Here is a 12,083-nt window from a genome sequence, read left to right as displayed (position 1 = left end):
AATCACATTAAAATATAATTGACTGTTTAAAAGAAAAATATTAACAATGTAGTATGGTGTGTTGTGACATAGGTGGAAGAAAAATATCTGGCAACCATTGAACAAATGAGAAAAATGGGCAGATACTACAGTGTAAAAGTTGTTATGTGTGCAATGGTATGAGGTTGCTTGAAGCTAAGGACAAATTCAACATATATCCTATCACTTCCGAATCAACCATTTAAATAACACAACAAAGAGCTCTAGCTAATAGCTCAACAAAAGAGATAAAATGGAATGGAAAAATCCCCTGGGACAAAAGAAGATATTAAAATCACACGTAGGAGCAAGTAGGAAAAAGATGGAATGATGACAGATTTAAAGGCAAGGATATTAATAACTGAATTTCATGTCCATTCAGGGAAGGGCTGTCACTTCTTTTTTGTCCCCAGGGCAGCTAGCACAGGTTGCAGACGTGGGCTTTCTGAGTCATGTCTAGGTGTATTATCTCATTCAGTGACCTTGGCTCCAGAGGTGGAGACTCCAGGCTCTCTGAGCTTCCTGAATTGGGCTTCTCTACTACCTGGTGGGGCTATGCTTTGCTCACCATCACCCCTCTGGCTACAGCCACCCACACTGGCTCCCTCACCCCACCCTGGGTCCCTGGGTGAGCTAGAACCCTCTCGGATCCACTTGCCAAACTCTGCCTCCTAGTACAGGACTGACCTTGTGCACCTGGAGAGTAGAAGGCATCCTCCTATTTGCCCAAAACTGATCTATGGGCTGGCAGGGACTCCTCCATTCCCTGGTCCAATGCTTGATGGGGATGCCCTGAAGCAGGAACTGCTGACCTCTCCTTGGTACTCACAGAGCATTCTCACTCAAGGCCTGGCTCCTGGTCCTGATCCTCACTGAATGGCCCCCACTGCACCCTAGCTAGTGAGGAAGGCTGATTGTTCTCCTCTTCCCAACCTCCATGTGCCTGAGTGAGCTGCTGTAGATTCATGTCGTGGCCGCTCTGCCTCCAGCAATCTGGCTGCTTTCCTCTCCTCTAACCCCCTCCCTCCACCATGGGCTGAGGGTGCACCTGGTTTCATGATCTCCCATCTTGAATGGCAATCAGCGTTCCACCAGACATGGCTTTCCATATCCTTGACTTTATCTTAATAAATAATCCAACACATTTAGCAGAAATCATTGCATCTTTGTTTAGGGATTAGGACTGGAGATATATTTAAACTGCACTGAGCACTGGTAATCCTGAAAGGGCTGAAGCAATCCTGATAGCACTACGGGGCCACAGCAGTTAGTGCAGCCGCTCAGCTGCAGATGTTATTAAAGCCGCTGTCTGCGCTCAGCACCGAGCAGATAAGCAGAGACCAGTATGCACGTTCACATATGTACACAGGCTCACTCTGGTATGCAGGGGTGCGTGCAAACACACATGCCTGCACATTTCAAATGCATGAATTCATGTAATTATGCCTTCAAGCCCTTGCAAATTCATATGAGCCTGCATAAACACAGGCATGTGGGAAACATGGTTTTTGATGCATATGTAAGCATATATGCCCAGTTGTTAATTTTGGAAATAAACAGAGACGGGTCTGTGTACATATGCACATGAGACCCTCTCTATACAAATATGCAAATATGCAAACTAGCAGTTGTTCTGTGGCCCTCTAGTTCAGGGCACAATGGTGAGGGTGTGAATCCCTGGGCTCTAGATACACAGTTGCAAACAGATCTAGGTGTCTCATGACTATTTGTTCTTGCTTTTGTGCTCAGAGGTCTCTGTCTCCTGGGTGTTCTAGCAGAGCCTCGTGATACTAGGAATTACTTGGAAGCTGGTCTAAAGCCTGATCAATTCCGCTGCCTTCTGCCCCAAGAGATAAGACACAACAACAGCATTAAAACTTCTCCACTCCCTGCCCACCAGTCACCATGGAGCTACTGTCCCAACCACTAGTGGACCTGATGTCTCCTTCATTTATGTATTCATTGTTCCAACAGGTATTTCCTGGACACCTGCCAGCTGCTCAGGCCTGAGCACTGAGTCTTAAGAGGCTTCAAGTGTATACAAAGCATATTTCTGTCTCTCAGGATCCTATAGAGTACAGGTCTATCCAAGCATCAGTTATATAACAGGAAAAGACAGTTAGACGATGTCACAATAATGCTAAGGACCCTCAGGTGCATGTGTTGGGGTTCCCAAGATCCCATTTGAATATTCACTCGGTGCTGAAGGAACTCATCATGAAATCGTGCTCACAGCGAACGCTCCTCGCCAGGAGGTCGTGAGGATGCGCAGCTGGATCTTACAGGGAAAGCAGAGTCCGGCTACCTGCTGGCTTCCTCAGGCTCTCTCCCTGCTCCAGCCACCAAAGTGCACAGTCCCTGCCTGGTGTGTCTCCTTAGAGACCTGGTGCCAAGACTCGTATTGGGGCTGGTCTGGGCCACACAAACGGCTTCACACATTTCCAAACTCTGGCCTCCCAGCAGGACAGCAGGTGCTCCCGGGAACACAGTGGAGGCGCAGCAAGCCATTCTTATCATGTTGGGGCTTATCATCCAGGGAAGCAAGGGAACTGGGGAGCACCCCGTCCCGGGTGTCAGCCAAGGACATCGCTTGCAAGCCGACCTTCCTAAGGAGAGTGTGGCCAGCCTGCTCCTGTTTTTCTCTTCGCAGAGCAGTGAGGAAAGACTAGAATTCTTAGGAAAAGACACTTGAGTGTGACCCAGGACTTCATCAAGTGTCTTGGAGGACGGCGGCATTTGGCCAGGGCTGAAAGCAGAGAACGCAGCAGCTCTGCCCAGGGGAAGACAGTGGGGGGAACCGGCTTCTCAAACTATTCCACAAAAATCGATTTTTATTTGAGTAGAAACTCTACCAGTACCTGGGAACTTAGATCCAGCCCTTAAAGAGTTATAAACCAAGAAGGGAGATACAGACACGGAGCCCAGAGACTTCAGCAGCAAGTTGGGAGGGGAAGGATTCCGTTGTGACTTAAAATGTTCTTAGACGTTTGCATCTGGCTGAGGCCTGATGGTGAGGTGAGGAAGGAGGATGGGAAGGCAGGAAAGCAGAGTTCCATGCGAAGGGGTGAGGAGAGAGCCTCGGAGCCCAGGCATCTGTACCAGTGATCAGTCCCGGGCAGACCTGGGCTCCACACACAGGCACGAGTTTCTGTGTGGTTTTGGTTTTGCTGTACTAACACTCCCATCAACAGAGCAGTCTCACCTTCTGTCAGGCAGCTGCTCATCTTGTGGAATGATCATCAAATATTTAATCATGTGATAGTGAGAACGCCAGAGCTCATAAAGGTTGGGGACTTTCTTGTGGTTTTCCCCTTCATCCTCCCGTTCTCTTTTATCTAATACACCTGCAAGTCCTGGGGTCTGTGCCTCTAAGCACGTCATCTCTCACCATCTTCAGTGCCACCACTGTGTTCAATTCACTAGTCTCATGTGCATGAGGAGTGAGAATGTTCACCCCCACCACCCCCATATTTTTGTACTGTAAATAGTATCCAGGGGCACGGTGTCACTGAGCTACATCCCCTTTTTATTTTATTTTTTTTAAATTTTGACACAGGGTCTCACTGAATTGCTGAGGCTGGCCTCCAACTTGCAATCCTCCTGCCTCGGCCTCCCAGTTTGTGTGTGCCACTGAGCCCAGCAAAAAATGTTCCCTTCAAAATGTAAATCAGATCATAATACTCTCCCGAATAGAATCTAGCAAATGCTCATCATCTTCTTTGCTATAAAATCTAAACTGTTTCCCAGCACCTAATGCCTTAGGGGTCTGGGCCCTGCCTACCTCTGGGGAGCATTCTCCCTGCTACACCCTCTTGTCCTTCTTTCTCCCAAGGAAACACGTAAAACTCATTGTTGACTCTGGGCCTTTGCACTGGCTATATTATCCCTCTGCCTGGAAGTCTCCTGCCGGGGTCACTGGGTCACTGGCTTCTTCTGATCATGCAGATCTGCTAGGAAGCACCCCTGCAGGAACTTTACTAGGGTTTTACCTAAAGTTCCCCCTTTACCTCTAACCCCAGCTTAATGACTCAGTATTTTTTTTTATTACTCAGTGGGTTCTTTTCTTTATATAATTATTTATCATTATCTGGAGGATTCTTTTTTTTCTGGTGTGAATTTTGTTTCTTGTCTTCCTTTAACTGCAAATGCTCCGATACAGAGGTCCTGCCCAGCTGGCCCAGTTAGCAAGGTGCCTGGCCCTGTGCTTCACATTATTACACTGAATGAACGAAATGTCCCTTGACTAGCAGGTGGCTGGGTTGGGCATTAACAGGCCCTGGACTTTGTCTTCTGCCTCTATTGGAACATGAACATTCAAAATCCTCCTTCAGAGGGAGAAGGGGGAACAAACTGGGGGATGTGTCACAGTGAGGAAACCTGAGGAGTGGTGGATAGGAGCCACATGGCATGCTCAAGGGCAGAGCAGGAATCTGCAGCCAGGGCATCTGCAGGCAGAGTGAGGGATTCCCGACAGGCAAGTCGACTGAAGGGATTCAAGAGGAAGAAGACAAGTGGCGGGTGGTCAGCGAGATCCTCCGAGGCTCACAGGGCCTGCCTACTGGTTGGGGGGAGCACAACAGTGCATGAAACAGAGGCAGACAAGGTAGCTGTAGTAGCTGGACACCAGCTGCCAGTCTGGACTTCAGCATCAGACCTGCCTTCCCTGGAGGCATTGGCCAGAATGTGGCAAGCCTCAGCCTGGGGCCTCCATCAAAGTGCGAGCTCAGAGATCTCCATGGGCACCTGGTGGAGCCAAGTGTGAATATGGGTTCAGCTAAAGATGGGGTGCTGGAGCCGGGGCGTGAAGGCAGGGTGAGCGGAGCTGCCACAGTCTGGCTGGACACAATTCAGGAGCCACTTGTCAAGCAGGAACGAACTTTATTTTTAGAACATACACTCCACACCACACAAGCTCTTCAGGAATTCCCTCAGAGCCCAACTGCCACCACAGGCTTCCGGAGAGCCTGCTCGTGAGGCCAATTGGCTGGGTCGTGTGGCCAGAACCAAAAGAATCCCCCAAAGAGCAGCTCAGTGGTCTGAAAGGGCAGGGAAACAGCCCAATGAGCATCACTGCAGAGGAGCTAATCAGCTGGCAGCTGGAAGTTTGCTGGGGCCCCTTTGGCTGTGGCTCTCAACACGGAGCAAAGAAGGCCTAGAAACAGAGAGGCTCCTTCATCCCCAGGGCAGAGCCAGGGTGGCTCCGATGCCAGAGCTGCCGGACCCTGCACACTATGGTCAAGAGGCCACATGCAACTACTAGGAGAGAAAAGAGCGAGCAGGGAGCCAGGAGGCCACTGAAGCAGGAAGCCAAACACACGCCTCGTTCACACTTTTGCCAGGGGCCACCCCGATGGACTCCTCCAGAACCAGCAAGAACAGAGGCTGGAATCACGCTTGGGAAGAGAAGATTTCCCTGCCAGCAGCCCTTCCTCCCAGCATCCAGCCAAGCTGGCCCCAGTGCAACAGAGAGCTTGGGAACTGCAGTAAGTTCCAGTGCGTTCTGCTCCATTTATGCTCCCAGGGTCTGCAGAAGCTAAGATGATACTCTTTATGCAAACCATAGGCATCCTCTGGCCACACTGGGTTGAACAGAGGGAAAGAGGGGAGAGAGAGGGGACCCAGGGCCTGTGAACACAGTCCCTTCCCCATGCGCGGTGAAGTGCCATGGAAGAGCCCTTCCTCGTTTGGCATCTGGGGCCTGGGTGGCCCGTGTCCACGCCTCTCGCTGATGGGGAATTGCCTCTCACTGTTTGCATGGAAGTGACTCCCCAGCAGATGGTGAGTCAGACCTTGATGTCTCTGTGTGTGCTTTGTACATTTTACTCGTTGGTAATGAATTTACAAATCCTTTAAGTACGGGAAACAGAGCCTTCCCACGAGCTGAACAGATGGGAGAGAAGGCTTCCTAAAGGCTTTCCAAAGTGGCCTTTTTTCACCCCCTCCTGGCTTAATATCTCTCTCTGTGTCTTCAGACGCTTTATTAGCTGGGGCTAAGGGAGAGTTTGCCCGGCCTCTTCTTCTCTGGCTCCCTGGAAAGTACAAGGCAGGCCTGCCCCAGCCGGGAACCCGTTAGCAGGATGGTACTGGGCTCCAGCCAAGAACATTCAACATCCCATCCCGAGGGCTGCTTGAGTCACGGAGGGAAGCAAGAAAGGGAACCTCTTGCAAAGCTTCTCCTGACTTGCCTGGTGGACAAGAGGCCCAGTGCTTCCTCTGAGCATCCAGAGTGGGACAGATTGCATAGGTCAGAGTTGCAAACCTGTGGCAGAAACAGCCGTGACGCCTGCCTCCCCTGAACCACGTCCTTTCCCATATAATTTTGCAGTGTGAACTCACTTCGGGGGATTCCATGTCCTGTCCCTTTATGCTAGAGTCAGGCATGTGACTTGCTCTGATCAATGGACTGTTGGCAGATTGTATGGACTTTGCGATGGCCATTCACAGGGCTAAGGGATGACTAGGTAGCTGATAATACATTATTTCTGCACGTGTGTATAAGGATGCTTCTGCAAGAGATTGGCATTTGAATTGGTGGACTAAAGAAAGCAGCTGGTCTTTACCTGTGCAGGTGAGCCTCCTCCAATCCAGTGAGGACCCACAAAGATTGAAAACTAAAGAGCACATGTGTTCTCTGCTTGAGATGTGACTTTCATATTCTTCTGCCTTCAGACCTTGGTGGTCTTGGTTCTTGGGCCTTTGCATCCAGGTGGGACTTATATCAATGCCCACCCTGGTTCTCAGGCTTAGATGGGAATTTACCTTCAGCTTTCTTGGGTGTCCTGATTGCACCTGACAGATCACAGGATTTCTCGGCCTCCATAATCACGTAAGCCACTCACTCATAATAAATCTTTCTATATGCAGTTATGTATTGCTGAGTGATAGGAATTCATTCTAAGAAATGCATCATTAGGGGATTTTATTCTTTGGCTAACACCATAGTGTGCGCTTGCACAATTCAGGATGGTACTTATCCAGGTTATAGTATAATCCCATTGGACCGCTCTCTTAAATGTTGTCTCAAGTTGACCAAAACATCTTATGTAATGCATGACAGTATCTCTGTATATATCCTTTTGGCTCAGTGTCTCTGAATAAGAGTGACAAATAAATGCACTTTCTAACTAAAGCTTGTTCTCATGTCCCATAAGGACATGCCTGGGCAAGCTCACTGTCCTGGAAGGAGGAGATACATGGAGCTGAGCGAGTTCCCTGCCAACCACAGACATGGACCCAGAGCCAAGACAGACAAAGCAGATGCCCGTGGCCAAGAGTCTGCACGGTAGTTTTCTCTCATCTAGAAGAAACATAATTATATAAATGGCCATGACCTACTGAATCTATACTGAATGAAGGGGTAATCACTACACTAACATCGTAGAGTTGTCTTAAAGATTCATGGAGACATTAGACTTAAAATATAGCACCAAACTTGACCCTTGACAACCACTAAATAAATGTAACTTACTGCATTATTTATGTGAATTAATTTTAATCATTAAAAAAAAACCCTCAAGTGAAAATATCATCATTTCATTTTACAGGCAGGGATTCTGAAGTACAGAACAGTTAAACTGATGTGGCCAAAATCAAACAGCTGGAAGAAGTAGGATAGAGACTCACATCCATTGAACTATGGAAACAATTAGAGAACAGCATAAAACAAGAGACACCGTGAGCACATGTCCAGACACGGAGTACACTACTGGGAGTACCACGAGGGAGAAAACTTAGATGTCCAGGCCAGGGCTTTGCAAGCCTGCTACTACTGGCATTTTTGGATAGATAGTTCTTGGTTTGGAGGAGATGGCCCTGTATGTTGTAGGATGCTCAGCAGCATCCCTGGCTTCTACCCACCCCATGCCAGTAGCTCTTCCCCTCCAAGAGGTGACAACCAAAACATGTCTTCAGACACCAACAAGTGTCCTCTCATGGGGAAAAATCACCTCTAGTTAAGAACCACTGGTGTGGAGGTATCAAGGAAAGTTTTATGCAGCATGCAGGAATCGAAGGATTGTGCTTGGAGTGTACACAGAAGTTACAGTGACTTTCAAAGACCAATCAAGAATTTTAAATGGAAAGGAAACATTAGAAGAGACCTTGTTAGAATGAGACCATTCTTTCCTGGAAAACATAGCTGGCAATCTTTCACCAGCATCCTAAAAGAGCAGATACTGTCTATTTTTAAAATTTCAAATTCAGGAAATTTATAGACTACAGCAGGGTTGTAAGTTACATTTGCATGAGTTGATTTTCTTGATATAATTTATAAAAATTGTATATCTCTATGTTTACTAGGACAAGAGATAATAGAGTCCAAAAGTCCAATGTATTTGGAACTTTCCCTTAGCTTTACAGAAAAAAAAAATCCTACATGATCCTGACTATTCTTTTTGTTTTAATTTCACCAGAGACAGTGCAACTGTTGTCATGAGCAGAACCAGGAGAAGTGGCACTTGGTCACACTGCCTTGCTTCCTGACTCTCTTGAGCTTCTCACTCATCACTTTATATTTCTGTTTCTCTTAATGTGGGAAAAAGACATATGTTGATTGCGCGAGATCTAATTTCCCTTCAATAGCTGCATTCATTTCCTAGGTCTGCCGTAGCAAAGTATTTCCAACTGGTTGGCTCTTTCTGAGAGCCTGGCCCTGCCTCTCCCAGCTCCTGATGGGTCATGGGCAACCCTCTGCACTCTGTGTCTTGTACATGCTTCGTTGCAAACACAGCCTTCATTGTCACATGACGTCCCCCTGGTATCTCTTCTCTTCTGATAAGGGTCCCAGTCATATTAAATTAAGGGTCCACCCTATTCTGTTAGGACGTATCATAACTAACTACATCTGTGATGACCCTGTTTCCAAATAAGAATAATTTCTGAGGCATCAGGTTCCAGGATTTCAACTTAACTTTTGGGGAGGGTGGGGACACAATTTGACCCGACCAGTTACAATAACCTGTGAGTGCTCACTGGCTCTCCTGCATGACCTTCTCTCCACCCAACCCACCTTCTTCACAAACATCACCCATTTCTAATCCCCAAATGAATGGAGCCAGAGAGACCCCACCCGTCATCCCAGAACCCCACATATTCTGCCATCTCTTCCATCAACCTCCAGTCCACAGGCCTTTGTGCTGCTCCACCATATACACGGAGCACATGGTGTATGCAGTATATCGCCTGCTCTATCTTCCAGGCCTTCCCAGGTTTCCTTGTAACCTCCTGTGACCTGTGTCTGCACCAGGATAACCAGAGAGCCAGGTTCCGTCTGGGGATGTAAAGGGGGTTTGCTTGGTTGGATAACAAGAAGGCTCCCCAGTTACCAGGCCATAAGCCTTAGGAGAGAGTGTCCAACTGCTAACTGCCTTAAAGTGGGCAATAGATAAACGGTGGAGGAAACGTGGGAGGGGGAGGAATTGAAAGGAAATCTCAGAAAGGTAGGTTGAGGCAGGGAGGAAGGATGTAAAGAAATAAATGGTAAGAGGAGCTAAGGCCTCAGTTCTAAAAACTCTGAAGACCGCAGCATGTCACAATAGCCCGTGGCCAGGTGGATCCCTGCTGGGAAAATCCTAGAAAGAGTCACCAAGAGACCCTGCCCAGGGAGGGTCATCTTTACCCTCTATAACTTCCTCCTGGAAACTCTCCAACTTGATGATCTAGCTAGAAGCTTCAAGTTAGAGCTCCAGTCTCATAAACGCCTCCATGGCCAGCAATCAATATCCTAAAAGTAATATGCACACAAATGCGGCACGTAGAAGCCCACCACAGTGGGATCTTCTCTGCCCAAAATCAATTGTGAAAGTGTATGTCAAATTACAATAGCACTCAGCTCCACATAACGAGGCCATCTTGCTAAGTGAGCACCTGATTGAAGAAGTGGCTCCGCGGTGGGGGCTGCGGCGCACCAACTCTTCAGGCTGCAGCAGCCAACTGCTGGCTTCCAGGTGAGCAGCCGTCTGTGGAGGGATGAGGGGCACAGCGCCCGCCTGGAGGTGGTGGGGGAGAAGTCAGGCTCCCAAGTGGGAAGGACCCCCTTACTCCAGTCTTCTTCCTTCTTCAACCTCTCCCCACCCCAAGAAAAATGGAAATTAAGGCTTGTAGGACAAGCAAGCATCATCTAAAGAGAGAGCAGGGAGACAGGGCAGGGTGGAGCCGTGGAGGGACACATGGAAAGTACAGGCAGGAGTTAGGAAGGGGTGAGGACGGGTTCCAAGGGAGGGAGCTGTTCTTAGACCCCAGCCTGCCCACAAACTGACTTTGATTGGAGGCCCAGCAAGACCTAGGAGGTCAGAACCTGCCCTACATCCTCATTCACAGAGAAGGATACAGGTCCAGAGGGGCAGATGGGCATTAGCCATGAAAGGGCTGGGGTCTCTGTCCATCTGGTGGGATTGTCTCCGTCACCCTAGAGCACTTCAGACCCCAGGACATTTCTCCACCTGCTTGTTACTTTCCAAAATGTTGTTGTGACATTTTTTCCCCCAATGCCACTTTGGGGTCACATTTGGTTCCCTCCATCATTTCCCTTCTTTAATATTCCCAAGAGGAGTAATTCTTACCTTAGTAGCAGTGGGGCAGGCATTCTGGAAGAAATAAGCCTCCTCGGATGTGGAGGTAACTCGTAGCAAGTGTAGACACCCAGCAAGGTGTGCTAGACACCTTGCAGCACTCCCAGCCCCATGTGTCCAGCACCAAGGGAGGCACACACAAGGTGAAGGTTAACAGTAGGAGCAGATCAGGCCATTCCTCAGAGCCAGAGGATGCCACCCTCAATCTCCAAGGAAAGGTAGGACTTGGAAAAATGAAAAAAGGGAAGAGGAAGAGAATTTGTAAATACATAGACGCCAAGTCATGGAGCTCTGAATCACTGGAAAAGAATTTAGCATCTGGGGATGTAGCAAGAATTGAGGCAGTGATCAAGACCTGCCACCTCCAAGCCATCATATATGGACAAATCAGGAGTAGACCTGGCCTGACAAGTGACGTGCATTTAACCCAGTTCTCCCCACCCATTCCACAGAGACCCTCTCCCGATGGGGCGGGGGGTCTCTGTGTCAGAAGCAGCGGCAGGGAGCCACCTCCAGTTGAAGAGCCATCAGGAAAGGTGGTTCTCAAGGAAAAACAGTTCTGTGCCCACAGTTAGCTCTAGAGAGAAAAAGAACCAAGGAAGCCCATTTCAGACATGGCCCTAGAGGGGTGGGGACAGCAGTGAGAATCCCCAGACTGTGAAACACACAAATCAATGTCTCTCCCTTGCTCTCCAAGAAGGTGGATTCTGCCCATCCTTCAAACCCTGATTCATTGGGGCTGGGGATGTGGCTCAAGCGGTAGCGTGCTCACCTGGCATGCGTGTGGCCCGGGTTCGATCCTCAGCACCACATACAAACAAAGATGCTGTGTCTGCCAAATACTGAAAAATAAATGTTAAAATTCTCTCTCTCTCTCTCTCTCTCTCTCTCTCTCTCTCTCTCTCTCTCTCTCTCTCTCTCCCTCTCTCTCCCGCTTTCTTGAAAAAAAAAAAAAAAACCTGATTCACATCCTTCCTCCTCTGTGATGCCCCAAACCACCCTAGAACCAGGCAGCCCCTCAGATCTCTGGGGTTCCTATTCCTTGGGCCTGGGGTCTTGTGATTTCCTTACAATGTGCCTCAGCCATTTATCAAGTCATTCACCCTGGGTTACACCTCTCAGGCTCTCCCAGGAGGGCAGGGCAGCCTCATAGTTACTTTTTTGTAATATGCAGGGGTATACATATAATATATATAAAATATTGTATTATATATATATTCCATTAAAATTATATACATTCTAATGAATACACATATACATACATAAAACATGTAAGTACACACAAACACACATTTGTATCCACATTTACACATGTAAATAAAAGAGAAACCTACTGAACTTATTGAACATAATTTTCTCAAACTAATCAAAGCGACATAACCCCTGAGAACAAGAAGTCATTTTCCGAGGAATAAATGATGGGCTTTTCACTGTGGGAGCGTATAGATTGGGGGGATGCAGCTGCTTACGTTTTCCACATCTGGACCATTGGTTTGA

The 12,083-nt window shown here is 48.1% G+C and overlaps 1 long non-coding RNA gene across 4 annotated transcripts in view; it reads right to left on the bottom strand.

The window, feature by feature from the left end:
- Window positions 1-4,876: 4,876 nt before the first annotated feature.
- Window positions 4,877-12,083, bottom strand: part of LOC110598557 (uncharacterized) — a 51,029-nt gene continuing 43,822 nt past the window's right edge. For all 4 annotated transcript variants that reach the window (XR_013430234.1, XR_013430236.1, XR_013430235.1 and 1 more), the window contains 3 exons: window positions 11,359-11,428; window positions 10,578-10,810; window positions 4,877-10,004 (listed from right to left, as the gene is read on the bottom strand). This is a non-coding gene — a long non-coding RNA (uncharacterized LOC110598557). The remainder of the gene's footprint in view (window positions 10,005-10,577; window positions 10,811-11,358; window positions 11,429-12,083) is intronic.

This window comes from Ictidomys tridecemlineatus, chromosome 14, assembly GCF_052094955.1.
Source record: "Ictidomys tridecemlineatus isolate mIctTri1 chromosome 14, mIctTri1.hap1, whole genome shotgun sequence".
In the NCBI taxonomy this organism is placed as follows: Eukaryota; Metazoa; Chordata; class Mammalia; order Rodentia; family Sciuridae; genus Ictidomys; species Ictidomys tridecemlineatus.
This window is presented reverse-complemented; position numbering and strand designations above follow the sequence as displayed.